General features: G+C 38.9%; 1 non-coding gene across 1 annotated transcript; it reads left to right on the forward strand.

The window, feature by feature from the left end:
* The first annotated feature begins 6,339 nt into the window (after positions 1-6,339).
* TRNAG-ACC (transfer RNA glycine (anticodon ACC)) lies at positions 6,340-6,413 on the forward strand. Its single transcript has one exon. It is a non-coding gene; the product is annotated as a tRNA-Gly (tRNA).
* Positions 6,414-15,806: the final 9,393 nt, after the last annotated feature.

The raw sequence follows: 15,806 nt of genomic DNA on the forward strand, positions 1-15,806 counted from the left end.
CAAATGCCGAGGCTCAATACCAGAGATTCTGAATCAACTGATCATGATTTTTTAAAAAAATACAACAGCATTTTTTCAAACTCCCAAGGTGTCCAATGCACAACTCAATGTGGGGTATCCTTGGTCTAGTGGAAACAACACTGGGTTGTCCTTGACTGACCATTAACTAGCTATGGAATCCTGAGAAAAGCAGTATTTCTGGGCCACAGAATATTAGCCTGAAAAATTAGATCTTTGGATTAGAGAAAATTTCCTTTTACTCCTAAACTCATATGGTTAAAAGCAATAAAAATGAACAGTTCTATGAATTATAATTCTCAACACACTTGCATCTCATCATTTACAACAGGGGACTACTACAGGGGAAAATATATTGCAGGGATTTTACTCTCACAAAACGTGCAAGCTATACAAACTACGTGGGAGAACAAAGAATGTGCATGTAAAAGGCAGGTTCTACTTGGAATTGTGACTTTCTAGGGATTATTTTAATGGTGACCGTTTCTTTAGAACCAGATTACTAGGGTAAAAGAAAAACTGCACTGGACTAGCTAAACAGGCAAGGCAGGCTTTAATGAAGACTACTTGCAGTAGAGGAGTCAGAAGAAACTCAAGTCTGCTGAGACAAAAGGCAGGTGATTTTTAAGAACTGGGGTGAAGTGATGAAAATATACCCGGAGGACTTCGCAGGGAGGTTACTCAGTGTGGTTAGGCCATCTATGTTTGCTAACTGGCACCTACAGAATTTAGGCTCCTACCCTCCCAGAGACAGAGAGAGAGGGGTGCTATCTCCTTCAACGACTGCACTTCAAAAGGATGGGCCTTGAGAAGACATTTCTGAATTGTAGAAAATTTACATCTCAAAGGGGCAGACAGAGTTTGTAACTGCAACTTTTCCACAGCACATGCACTATGGAAAAAGAGACTGGAGCCTACAGTCATGAAGAAGCCTGTCCAAAGTTTAATTCAGCTGAGAGGGACATTAAGGCCTTCTTGTTTACTAGCTTACTGCTTCAATTCTTTGCCACTGGAACTGAAATTCCCGTAGCTGAATGGTCTTCTCATCTCTTGGCTGTTTAGGCTGATTAACTCTCATAGTTCATCGATTCTATGTCGTATTTTTTTCACATTTTAATTTTTCCAAATTTGGGATATGTCTTATCATCATTGTGGGCCAATGGCAGTGAAGACAGAGCCAATGGCCTAATTTGTCAGTCTTCAAAAAGACAATACTGTTGTTCACTGCTGAAGCAGTCATTTTGTTGAAATGAGCCACTGCATATGAACTGCATGCTATTATTTGTGAAGCAAATACTTATTGTCAAAGTCATGATCAAAACTCCCCATTTTCTTGCAAGGCAAAGAATATGTTTTTTAGATGAGGCTACAACAAGATGGAGGTAAAGCTGTGTTATTTTGTTATTGGTACGTGAGCAAAAGACATGCGCCTCTCAAGTGCCAAGAAATAAAATAAAGGCAGGAGAAATTACCAACACCATCAAGAAGACAAGACACAAGTCAAAGTTAGAAGAGCTGATGTGGCCAAGTGTTTGCATTTTTTTCTCTCCTTGTATTACATTAACGTACTATGATGCATCGCAGAATCAATGGAGTCTTAGATTTAAGAAAATATGACAGCTTTGCCTGGTTGTGACTGCCGAGTCTAAGCCACAGGTGCAGTCCACTGTGTTTGCCCCAAAAGAGCAAGATTATTTAATTCGTATATACTTTGAACAAAAGGTGTTTGAAACAATTGAAGGGAAGGTACAATTTACAGCAACATTCAAAGAAAAACACAGCATTCTTATGACTGCCTGATGTTACTAATCCCTTCTTAACTTCACTCTTTTTTTTTATTTCACTTTTAACAGATTCTGCACCTATCTCTTAATGTGTCAGAAAAGGAAAAGCTCCACCACGACTCGTGTACTTACACTGCCTTGATGTCAGCTCTAATTATCAGCATGAGAGTGCCTGCAGTGTATTCTTCAAAAGTCGAGGCTGAAAAAATGCCTATGCTATCTTTTCATGAAAAAGAACTACTTCCTGTGGGTTTATAGTGAGTAAAAGTCATTGACTCAGCAAAGCCACAAGCAGATAATGGCTTTAGTTTCCTTAACTTAATCCCAAAGGAGGGTGGTAAAAAGCAGGCTGGATTTTCTTTTTTTAAAAGTGCCCTGATTCAAATTCTAGTGAAACAATTCTTTAAGTGCCTGAAGTGAGGGACCCTAAGGGAATCATTAGCAACTTGTCGGTGGCTGCCTTAAGTGGGAAATGGTTGGAAGTTGCCTTTCTCAAATAGGGAAGGAAACCCCCAAAGACCTTAAGAGGACATTTGCCTCCTGGCCTCTGGGGACTTCCCTGGTGTGGAAGATGCAGCAGAGCCAGGTGGCCAAGTCTAACTCTGGTCCCACAAGAGCTCCCTCCCGCCGCATCAGTTGGTCACACAAAGGCTGCTGCAACCGTGTCTCGCTTGCTCAGCAGTGGCCTCTGAAGTCCTAATACTTCCTTGGGACTCAATCTACCTTGTCTGGCATCCTCTATGACACACTTGTGAAAGACAGTCTTCTGTGGTCTAATAATCTTACAACTCTAAAATGCTCACTTTTGTCTTGATATACACATTTTGGGAACAAGGCAAAAATCAGTTCAGTGACAAGAGCACTCTACTGGAGACCCAAAATTTGGGTTCCAGTCCAGGCTCTGTCACTAACTAACTATCTTAATTTGCCTAACATCTCTGGGTCTCAGTTTCACCAAGTAAAAATTGGGCAAGGCTGTTTTAAGAATCCAATGTGATAAAATGGGTCATATATTTTATAAACAGTAAAATAAACTACCAATAATATTAGATGCTGCAGAATTGAGACCATGAATGTCACCATTCCTTCCCTTGGACGAGCCACAACTCCGGATATAAAGAGGTTAAATGTGTGCAGTAGAAACGATGCTCTTTACAGTAGAGATCAAATCCTTTACAGTAACAGCCCATACCATCTTATGTTGGATTTCCCTCAAAAATCTTTCAAAAATCATTAGAAGATGCTAAGCAACTTATTCAAAGACTCTCGGCTGTAAAGGAATAAATGGACGACAATGAACAGCTACTTCACAGAACAGAGATGCAGAGATGACTGTTTACAACACTGTGCTCCTGCTGAGATTATTTTAGAGTAACACTTAAGTTGTTTGTTCACCCATCTTACATCATTACTGAACAGTTTGAGGCCATGATTCCTGAGGGGCATTTAAACCATAAATGTCATGTTGTCAAAATCCTTAATGTAACCTAGTCCCTTAAATGTGTGTTTCCTTTCTTTCTGAGATACTCCTTGCATTTTAAGTATTGACAAACCTCCAGTCTAGAGAGGGGGATTCTCGACTATTTTTCTGGACCCTAAGATCCAGGCTTTACCTTTGTCCTCCCTCTGGGATACTCCTGGCCCCTACCAGGGGTCTACAGCGCTTAAGTTATTTTCTCCAAAAAGAATCCTAGAACCATTAACAGAGGTACTATGCCCTGAGGACTGAGTACTAGAGGGAAGCATTGGTGATCAAATGACATACTAGGCCCATGTGTTTCGTAATCTGCAAAGTTCTCACTTAATAACGGCCAGCATTTGTTGTCATATTGAGTGTTGGGCACTGCATTAAAATACTTTAATACATTATTTCATTCAAGCCTCATCTTGATTTTCAAGAGAGTATAACAGTTTATTACCCCCAATAGTGTTATTATGCTAATTTTACAGACAAGACTGGTGAGGAACAGACAACCTCAGTGTCTTGCCCACAGACAGAGACAACTTGCTAAAAGTGAAGATTTCACTCAGGCAGTCAGCCTCAGAGCCCAAGATCTCAAACTCTGTGTTCTAAGCACAAATGGATACTTCTCATGATCATGGTATTAATGAAATTGTCCCCCTTGGTTGGACAATTTCTAATCATCCTTTGGGCTTCAGCTTAAATGTGCTTTCCTCTTGGAGGCTTTCCCCAACCAACCCGACCCAGGGGAACCCCTCTTTTCTTATATACACACTCATGGTATTCTATGTCGCCTTCATTTTTACAACTACATTTAACTAATTCTTGGTAACTCTGTCTAATTTCTATCTCCTCCCACATCCCACTCCAAGACTGCAAGGTGTGTCCTCCATCAGAATTAAGACAAAGTACAGAGACATTCAGACCGGTCCTGATGCTTCAAAAACTCCTTTCATGCCACAGAAGCATGAAAATGAGAGAAACCCACAAGGACCCCAGCACAACCACCAACCTCCTGCACTGAGAACAGGGGACTTCTTTCAGGAGGTTGGGGAGGTCTCACTCCACCTGTCTCAGCTTGATTGTCTTTTTTTTTCTGAAACACAAAAGAGCCTGATCAGACCATCTCTGTAGATCCTGCAGGCTTTAACTTTCTTTCTATAAATTCACAGGCCTAAAAACCTCTCTGCCATTTGAGGGGGAAAAATGTGAAAATTTCTCTCAGCTCTCAGCAAAACCAGCTCAAATGAATTAAAATTCACAGAAAAACTCACAGATCTGAAGAAGGCAGTCGTTGCTGGCTGTAAATTTACAGGTGTAAAAATCTCCAATTTCATGCACACGGAGCCAAGCCACCAGCCCAGAGAGCAGTCAGCTGAAAGTCAAACAAAAATCAAAGAAAAATCTGAAATACAGAAAAAAATCATGATATAGAGCATACTGTACTGAAATACGTTATTTCTTTATCTAAATTTAAAATTTTTTTACACCAGAAATTGACACACTATAAACTATACTTAAATTAAAAAATTAGAATTTAAGTGTATTCCAAGAACATTTCCAGTTTAAACAATAGTGGAAAACTAGATAAAAAACTAAAATTATAGTAAAATTGGAAATGTTTAGCCAACACAAAACCACAAAAAAAATACTTTTAAACTTAGTATTTTGAGTAAACCTGTAGCCATATTCATGTAAGTTACTTCTTTCCTTATTGAACGCAACTAAGAAACATTATTAAAGCATGAATGACTAAAAGCCATGGAAGGAACTAGTTACAAAAAGTTTTAAAATAATTTACCCAATGCACATAACAAATTTCTTATTCCAAACGTAAACACAGGAAGAGATTTTATGAATAGGAAATCAGATGCTCTCTAATACTAGTAACCACAGGTGGGACAGCTATTTAAAGAACACTGCTTTAAACAGATGTCAGGTCATTAGGCTGCTTATGATGCCATCATGATGCCATGACGTCTAAGTTCAATCCTGCATACGTACATCTGAATACATACCCACAAGTATATGTTACAAAAATTTTTAAATTACTTTCAGTCTGTACCATTTTCAGTTTTTGATGCCCAGCACCAACATGACAGCAAAGAGTCTATTCCTTAGAAAATTCTGGCTTGATTGGAAACAGGAAGTGTCAAACCTTGGAAGTTAATCAGGTTATTCTACTGAAGTATCGTTTGGGCTCAGATGAGCATCTCAGTGTTTAAGGTTTCAAGGTCCACCCATTTATCATCTGGCCTCATTTTTCATTTGTGGTGGAATGCTTTCTGAAGGCTTTCGAAATTCTCTCTAGTGGGGAACAAGCCATACCTTTGCATTTTTTTTAGAAAACAAAACTCCATTCCAAATAAAGTTACACATCACCCTCAACAAGAGATGCTAAACTGCTCAACTAAGCTACTCAAATGCCAGTTTCTGAACTCAGCAATAGGAATGATAATACATGGAGAACCATTTTTGTGGGAGGCAAGGATGCTCAGAATTTCTGGCAGTTTCAAATACTTTGCCACTCCGTAATTTATGTGTTAAATGAGAAAAGAAGATGAGTAGATGGAGAAGAGAAAAAATGAAAGGAGGAGGGGACAAGAAAGGAAGCAGGAAAAGAACAAAAAACAGGACTGAAAGATTGAAGGAAAGAGGAAAAAAGAAGGCAGACAGGCAGATATTTGTACAGATTTTTAAAATATTTTAAAATCTATCTGGTAAAACTGTGCTGTGAGAAAACAAGGAAAAATGTATTTACAATGTCATCTAACAGTTCTCTTGAAAAATCTTAAGAGTTATTGCTTGTGAGCAGGACTTATTTTAGTTATAATGGAAAACTGGTATCTGAACTTGGATTGATTTGGGTGCTTAAAATTGTGAGTCAGGTTTGCAGAGAATCATCATAAGGCCCTGTATTTCTAAACTATAATGGTATCAGGTGTGTTTATCCTACCTGATTTTCCATCTCACACATCAGGACTCACTATGGATGACCTATTTTCCTTCCCTTCAGGAAACTTGTACAGTTGGGAATGGTATGGCACTGTGGTTAAAAGCACGGGTTTCAAGGGGGGAGGGTATAGCTCAAGTGGTAGAGCACATGCTTACCATGCACGAGGTTCTGGGTTCAATCCCCAGTACCTCCTCTAAAAAATAAATAAACCTAATTACCTCCCCCCTTGCCAAAATAAACTAATAATACAGTAATAAATAAATAAATAATTTTTAAATGTTAAAAAAAATTTTCAAAAAGCACAGGTTTTGGAGTCCAATAAAACATTCAAATATTGGTCCTCTCCTGCTTTACCTGTCTGCGATTTAGTTTCCATCTTTATGATAAATAATAATTGATCTTAGAGCTTCATTGTGAAAGTTAAATAAAATATACATAAAATTCTTAGCACAATGCCTAGTACTTAATCAAAGTTCAGTAAATGTTAAGTTCTGCCAGAAAAATAGCTGACAAGTAGATACTTACTAGAAATGTCATTTAATTCTATGTAGAGGAAACCAATAATAACTTAGTAATTATTCACTCTTATTTCATGTAGCAAAAACAAAATCAGGATTCATAAGAGAAAGAAGAGAGGGAGAATGGAAAGCCACAGACAGTTTGAAAACAGGTTTTGATAAATTGATAATTCGCTGAGAGAGAGGCTCATCAAGGTGTTCTGTTCTTGGGCCAGTGGATGAGCAGCAAACAAAATAATGTCAGTTTTTTGTAAATTCTCTAGGAAAACCCAACTGTTTAGCTGTAGGTTGGGGGCTAGGACACCTGAATATATCACGTCTACTGGCGTCCTTTGTTAGCACCTTCATGTGTGTTAGTTATACTAGGTCTGCACCACCTCCCTGATCAAAATTTCTTTCCCTGCTTCAAATTCTAAATGCAGTCCACTGTTATGTTAGCTCATGGTCCACTGTACTTTCCTTGACAGCACTCAGCTCATTTTGTAATTATAAATTTACTTTTTGGTTGATGAGTGTCTATCCTTCCCCCAAGCTGACTGTCACATCCACAAGAATGGTGATCTTTCCTGCTTCATTCCTTGCTGAATGCTCAGAATGTAGCCCAGCTTGTGACACACAGCAGGTGTGTACAGTGATGAAGGGAGGAAGGGAGGAAGGGAGGAAGGGAGGGATGGAGGGATGGGAGGGAGGGACGGGGCAGGCAAGCAGGCAGGTAAACAGGCAGGCAGGCACAATATGGTATAAGACAGGTAAAATAAAGTGCTGTGATAATCTGGATTTGGTGAACGAGAATTAGAAAAAGCTTCAAGGAAGAAGTGCGATTTTATCTGAGCCTTCAAGCATGGGTAGAATTTAAACATTCCCACTGGGAAATCATGGGACATGGAATAAAGTATGTCTCAGTTTCTCTAGAACATAAGGTCTCTGAGGGGCACTGTACGAGATGAGGCTAGAAAGGTTGTGGCAGGATTGTCAGACCAAGCCACCTGACAGTGGGAAGCCCCTGGGGGATGCAGGTGGGAGATGAGACATGCTCAGATCCTTCTGAAATACAAGTTTGGTAAAATGTAAAAGCTGAATGTGCAGGGAAAAATCTGTAACAGGAAGGTGACTTAATAGGGGCAAAGCTATTCTTTCTGTTATTTCTGGAACAGTAGAGTAGTTTTATTTACCCTGGCAAAGAGCCTACTAAACATTCTGAGTTTACTTGATTTAGACAAATGATGATGATGTTCAATTCTTTGAGAAATTTTTCATGAAACAAAATCACCAAGATGAATAATTAGAATCTATTGAAGACTACTCAAGCCTTTTCTGTACATGCATTTATCTATGTCTGGATGGCATGCAAATCAGAGCTTAGACTCAAAATCCAGGGAATTAAATCATGGAGTTCACAAAGAGGAGATAAACCAAAAAAGCCATGGAGGTCATGAATATACAGGCCTATTTATTTAAATTAGAAAGGCAAGTGAACCCTATTTTGACAGAAGTCTTTGTGATTTAAATATATGTGGTTAATAATAATAGTATTTACCATATGGCTCCCATGATCTAGGGACAGAACTAGAGCATTGTATACATCACCTAAGTGTCATGTAAGGTAGGTGTACTAGTCAGGGTTCTCCAGAGAAGAAACAGAGCTTACATATATAAGGAATAGATATATAAGGAATTGGATAATGGAAGCTGAGAAGTCCCACAACCTGCCCTTGGCTAGCTGGAGACCCAAGAAAGGTGATGACGTAGTTCAAAGACAGAGAGCTATTGCAAATGATGTGACTGACAAAGGTTTAATTTCCAGAAGATATAAATAGCTTATACAACTTAATAACAAACAAACAACCCAATTCAAAAATGGGCAGAAGACCTAAACAAACAATTCTCCAGCGAAGACATACAAATAGCCAACAAGCCCACAAATAAATGCTCAATATCACTAATTATCAGAGAAATCCAAATCAAAATTACAATGAACTATCACCTCACACCAGTCAGAATGGCCATCATTCAGAAGTCCACAAACAATAAATGCTGGAGAGGGTATGGAGAAAAGGAAACCCTCCTACACTGTTGGTGGGAATGCAGTTTGATGCAGCCATTACGGAAAACAGTATGGAGAGTCCTCAAAAGACTAAAAACAGACTTACTATATGATCCAGTGATCCTACTCCTGGACATATATCCAGAGGGAACTCTAATTTGAAAAGACACATGCACCCCAATATTCATAGTAGCACTATTTACAATAGCCAAGACATGGAAGCAACCTAAATATCCATTGACAGATGACTGGATAAAGAAGTTGTGGTATATTTATACAATGGAATACTACTCAGCCATAAAAAAGAATGAAATGTCATTTGCAGCAACATGGATGGACCTGGAGATTGTCATTCTAAGTGAAGTAAGCCAGAAAGAGAAAGAAAGATACCATGTGATATCACTCGTACGTGGACTCTAAAAAAAAAAAAAAAAAAGAAAGAAAGAAATAAAAAAAGAGGACACTAATGAATTTAACTACAAAACAAAGAAATTCCCAGACATAGTAAACAATCTTATGGTTACCGGGGGAAAGGAGACGGGAAGGGATAAATCTGGGAGTTTGAGATATTAGACACTATGTATAAAAACAGATTTTTTTAAACTTTCTTCTGTATAGCACAGGGAACTATATTCAATATCTTGTAAAAACCTTTATCGAAAAAGAATATGAAAACGAATGTATGTATGTATATGCATGACGGGGATATTGTGCTATACACCAGAAACTGACACATTGTAACTGACTATACTTCAATTGAAAAAAAAAAGGCAGAGAGCTGGCAGGCCCATGGTTTAATTCCAGTCCAAGCCTGAAGTCTTGAGAACCAGGAATGTTGACAATGTGAGTCCCTGTCCCAGGGCAGAAGTCCCAGTCTCAGCTAAAGCATCAAGTGGAGAGAGCCCAACCTTTCTCCACCTTTCTGTTCCATTTGGGCCCTCAACAGATTGGGTGATACCCACCCACACTGGGGAGGGTCATCTGTTTCACTCAGTTCACCAATTCAAATGCTAATCTCTCTCAGAAAGACCCTCACAGACATCCCCAGAAATGATGTTCAGCCAGATATTTGGACATCCCATGGCCCAGTCAAGTTGCCACACAAAATAAACCATCATGGTAGGCTATGTTTTTCATCTTTCAGATGATTTAACAAGATTTATTTTTAATTCTTATTTTTTATTGAAGTGTAGTCGATTAACAATGTTAGTTCCAGGTATATAGCAAAGTGATTCAGTTATACATACGTGTATATATTCTCAGTTTCTTTTCCTTTATGGCTCATTACAAGAAATTGAATATACTTATATAGGAAATGTTTTTCCATCTTTCAGATAATTTAATGAGAACTTAGAGAGGTTACACGGCCCTCATAATTGGCAGGCAATTCCAAGACTACAACTTAGTTTCTCTGATATCCCCTTTATTAGGCTAGGGGCTCTTTCCTTTGCCTTGTAAATAGCTCCTCCAATATTTTAAAAGTCTTTTTTCCATCCAATCAGCCTACTGTGAATTCTATTAAATTTAAACACATACGTACATATACACACACACATACTTCCTCCTGCCTGTCTTCATACCCACCTCTCCAAACATCCCTGCCATCTTCCTCAGCTCCATTTCCTCCTTCTGAAGGGCATTTTCTGTTTCCAGAGAGTCCTAGGTATCCTTAGATCATTTAGCTTTTTCATCTTGCCCATCCCTGATGTGGTCCTGCCCTAGGCCACCTATGTCCTGTTCCCACCCCATCACCTCCTCCTGTTCCACCTTCACCACCATATATAGTTGGCTCCTCTCACCAGTGGCTGCTCTGCTGTCGCCCTGGCAGATATGATAGTGAAGACTTGACACAAACCTTCTACCAACAAGGTTGCCATAGGTGTGGTGGCAGTGACAGACAGTGAAGACCCTGGAAGTAAAGGTAGGGACAGCCAAGGGGCTGTTGGAGGGCAGGATGTGGCTGCCACCAAGGAGGAGGTGGTCAAGATGGTGGCTGCAGAGGAAAGGGTGGCTGAGATGGGGTGTTGCACTAAATGCTGAAAACACTCCTGCTCTCATGGGACTGACATTCAAGGGGACAAGAAATAGGAGATATAAGTAAAATCTATGATGATGTGCCTTGGAGAAATTTTCACCCCTGCTGTAGTGCAGAGGGAAGAGTGCTTGGTGTAAGTACACTGGGCAATAATTAAACCAAAATACAGACTTTCAGACAAGCATAACACTGAGAGAATTCATTTTCAGAAGACCTGGACTGAAGAAATGTTAAATTCTTCAGGCAACAGGAATATGATAACAGACCAAAGATCTTTGGATCTACACAGAGAAATGAGAGTTATAAATGGAAAAAATTTTTAAAGGTAAAAACTCATTTGGGTATTGCATTCTGGATTGAAAGTTTTTCCCCCAATACTTTAGAGGTGTTGTCCCATTGCCTTCCATGTGCATTTTCGTTGTTTCTCTTTCTCTTGCACACACACAATACGCACATGCACACACAATTATATATACCACTGGCCATCATCCAGGTACCAGTCTCCTAATGGCCTTGTTTGATGGCTGGCTGGCGGTATAACTGTGCTTACAGCAGAATTGTTTCCTTTTAACAAAGAGGCAGAAATGTTTTAAATTGTTTTGGGTGCAGTTATTAACAAAAAGTGCTTATGAACAAAATAGCTGATTTTTACTGGGTGAATTTTAAGCGCCTCTGCAATCTGTATGTATTATGCCATGTATTCCACACAGAAGGTGGGTACTATCAGTTCTGTTTTCAGTTGAATGAACAGTCTTAGGTCTATTTTCACTGGTCCAGGACTGATCTGCTGAAGGTTAAGCTGGAGCTAAGCCTAGAACCCTTAGGCTTTAGGGGCTGGGGTGACAACCACTCAAATGCCCATGAGATATTTAGCATTTTCCAGCCATAGGGTTTTGTTTGTTCAAATAAAGCTTTCTAATGTATCTAAAGGGCCAGCAGTCATAATGTGTTTGACAAACCCAAGGGGGAATAGAAAATAAAGACAGAGTAGTTTACAGTTTCTGTGACTGCCCCAAATGTGGGCCACATTAAGTCAATTCGATTGGATAAAACTCCTTATGGAGAGAAAATGTCATATCAAAGATTTCTTAAAAATTGATGTGGCTGGTATCTGTGGGTCACACTCATTTTACTTAAGTCAACTCTAGAAAAATGTAGCCTTAAAAGACTACATTTTAAAAAGTTATTATGATTGATTTATTTGAACCAGAGAGTCTTAGACACTACTGCTCTGTGTAATTTGATTTTCACAAGTTAAGGGAAAAACAGGAGAAAAGTACAACATGTCATATGTCTTCAGTCGCTAAACATGTTCCCAGCATGGTCATGTGGAAAATGAGAAAGTAAACCATGACTTCCTCAGAATAGGATGACTGCTGTCTAAAATATATAAATAAAAATATGCAATTAAGCAAATCCAATAGAAGTGTATTCCTTGCTCAAATAAGTCTTCGTGGGCAGATAAACAGACAGGCAGAGCAGTCCTAATTTATGCAGACATTTAGGCATGTCAAGGAGGCTGACAAATGCTGTTTTATTCCTATACATTCCTTCTAGAGTCTCCTTGGGACTCACCACCATCCCAGACAGCCAGAAGGGGACAAGAGCAAAGAGCATTACAGGAGCTCTGGGAGCCAGTTAAGTAGCATACATCACTTTCCCTCACATTCCTTTGGCTAAACCCTAGCAACATGCCCATGCCTAACTGCAAACGGTTTGGCAATGTGGTCAGTGATGGACAACACTTCCCAGGGAGACCTGTGTGCTACAGAAGGGAGCACAGTTATCCAGGAGGCAGTCTACTATCTTTGTCACAGCCCATGACTGAGCTTTGTCATCCAGAGGGTGGTAAGGTCTAAGGAGATGGGACCAAATAATTTTAACAGATAGAATTTATTGAACACAGACAGCAGACACTGTGTTCAGCTCTTTACCTATATTCTCTCAAAATTAGTTTTTCAGTTTTTGTTATTGTTGTTATTATTTTTAAGACACAGCTGCAGTGGGAGGGTGGGGAGGAGGCAGGCAGCAGTCAGGACTCAAGCAGTCAGAGAAGCCTTCTGCTGTATAAGGCAGGGCTATTCCACATCTGGAGAACTGTGACGTTTTCAAAGAACTGTCACATTTATTACCTAACTTGAGCTTCACAATGGCACTGTAAAGTAGGTAAGACAAGTCCTATTGCCATTTTGAGGAAAGAGAAATTGAAATACAAAGAGATCAGAGGCCTCCCCTAAGGTCCCCAGCCAATGAGGACTAGACTAGATCCCCGACCTGTGAGCTGCAGTCTAGTACTGTTTCCCATGTAGCTCCCTGCTCCCTTGGTACTTGTAGCTGAACTGCAGTTGTCCGAAGGGCAATTAAGTGAAGACCTTTCCAAGAAAAGGTATTCCTTGACTTCTGGCCAGTAGTGGTATGTGTTTTGTTTGACTGCTACAGAAAGCTTTTAACATTAGAGTTGAAAAATACACTCCTGCCAACCTTTATTGTGACCGCTAAGTGAGAGGAAAGACCTTTGAAAAGGAGGTAGCAGAGGAGCAGGGCTAACTTAAGCTAGGACGAACTCGTCTGCTGACATCCTAGAGAACCTAGAGCATAAGCAGCGTCCTGGAAAGAATGTCTTATTCTATTGACTGGTTGCTGACACCATGCTGTTCAGCTGTTCAGTCCCCTCTGAGACACAGAGGGTGCAGAGACCTGTCACTTGGAAGGTGATCTGTTCCCCACAGGCCCAGAAGTTAGAGGTCTGTTTCCCTGTGCTATTGATCATGCAATGGACTTCGAGGCCTTTCTGGCCTTCTGGAATTAGAACCAGGGATTCATCTCATTCTACTCAATCTTTTGATGGGAGCGTAATGTTCTACAGTGAATGGTTACTGGGCCACCCCTGGCCTGAGCTTCAAGTCACTTGGAAACTCTTACAAGTAATGTCCTCCAGTGAGTTCTAGAGTAAATCAGAACCTTCTTTTACAACATCTTCCAGACCATTAAAAAGACCTCATGCTGAGTAAGAGCGTACAGAGCAGCACAGAATTCTGCAAGAAGGCTATTTTTTATTGTAGTTTGGATGGGTTAGGAAAAGCTTCAATTTTTCACTCTAAGTCCTTCAGTGCATTTTCTTTCATTTTATTATTCATACAAGTTAAAGTTCTTTGGTAACAGGAATTCCTTCAATTGTAAAATAAAACTACATAGATGTGAGCAGTCGTGTCAATGGTCGTGAGCTTATTACCAAGGTTAGCAAAACTTTCATTGTAAATCAGTCTGTACTCAGCAAATAAAAATCATTACTAGTTGTATAAACACCAATTCCATTTGACTTTCAGGATGCCACACTACTTCTGTACCTAGCATTTGGAGTCCTTACATTTGCAATGTTACACAAACTGCACTATTTTCTTTTATGTGCAGTTTGCCTGAGTAAGCCATTAGAGAATAAATTCTATCTTTAAATTATGTTCATAAAAAAAAAACCCAGACTGAAGGGTTACATTTTCCTGACACTAATATAATCAAGGCTTTTTTTTTAGACACTGAATCACTTTTTTCAGCAGATAGTTCCAGAGCAATTGGATAGCCACTGGCAAAAAAAAAAAATTTATAAATCAATTTCACCCAAACTTTACACCTTATATAAAAATTTATGCCTTATATAAAAATTAACTCAAAATGGGTCTAAGACTTAACTATACATTATAAAACTATGAAACAAGTAAATGGAAAATCATTGCGATCTAGGGCTATGCAAAGAATTCTTAGACTTGACACTAAGATTATGATCTATAAAGAAAAACTGATAGATTGAACCACATCAAAATGGAAAGCTTTTTTTGTTCTGTGAAAGCCCATAGGTACAGCATGAAATGACAACTTACAGACTTGGAGAAAATATTTGCAAACCACATACATGACCAAAAACTAGCATCCAAAGTACATAAAGAACCCTCAAAACTCAACAAAAACAGTACAATTTAAAAATGTGCAAAAGACATGAGATATTTCACTGAAGAAGATATGCAAAAGACAAACAAGCACATGAAAAGATGTTCAACATTATTAGCTGTTATTTAAATGCAAACCAAAATCCCAATGAGGTCTCAACACACATCTGTCAAAATGGCTACAATAAAAAATAGTGACAACACTCAAATGCCAGCAGGAATGCAGTGGTAATGTAAAATGGTAGACATTCTAGAAAAAAAAATGTCTGGCAGTTTATTAAAAACTAAATATGCAACTTCACTATGACCCAGCAAAGGCACTCCTGAGCATTTGTCCTAGAGAAATGAAAACTTATTTTTATACCAAAAGCCTGCACATGAATGTTTGTAGCAGCTGTATTTGTAATAGCCAAAAATGGGAGTCATCCCAGACATCTTTCAAGGGATGAATGATTAAATAAATTGTAGAACATATATAACATGGAATATTACTCAGCGATAAAAAGGAATGAACTACTGATACACACAAAAACTTGGATGAATCCCCAGAGAATTAAGCAGCAAAAAAAAAAAAAAATAGCCAATTCCAAAAGGTTACACACATTTTTTATTCCATCTGTAAGATAAGAAGTTTTTGAAGTGACAAAATTTAGAAACGGAAGACAGATTAGTAGTTGTCAAAAGTTCGAGACTGGAGGAGGTATGGGATGGAGATAGGAGGTAGTCAGTGTGACCACGAAAAGGGCAAGGAAAGACAGTGTTGGAACTGTTCACTATCTTGGCTGTGGAGGTGGATACACAAGCCTACACAGGTGGTAAAACTGCACAGAATTTAGTACACACAGAGACAACAAACACACAAATGACAAGTCAAACTGGAGAAACCTAAATAAGATCAGTGGATGTATCAATATGATTACCTTGGTTGTGATATTACACTGTAATTTTTCAAAATATTACCATTGGGAAACAGTATACAAGGGATCACTACATTATTTCTTACAACTGCACATAAATCTAGAATTATTTCAACAAACAAAAACTTTAG

The sequence above is a fragment of the Camelus bactrianus genome, chromosome 4, assembly GCF_048773025.1.
Source record: "Camelus bactrianus isolate YW-2024 breed Bactrian camel chromosome 4, ASM4877302v1, whole genome shotgun sequence".
Taxonomy (NCBI): domain Eukaryota; kingdom Metazoa; phylum Chordata; class Mammalia; order Artiodactyla; family Camelidae; genus Camelus; species Camelus bactrianus.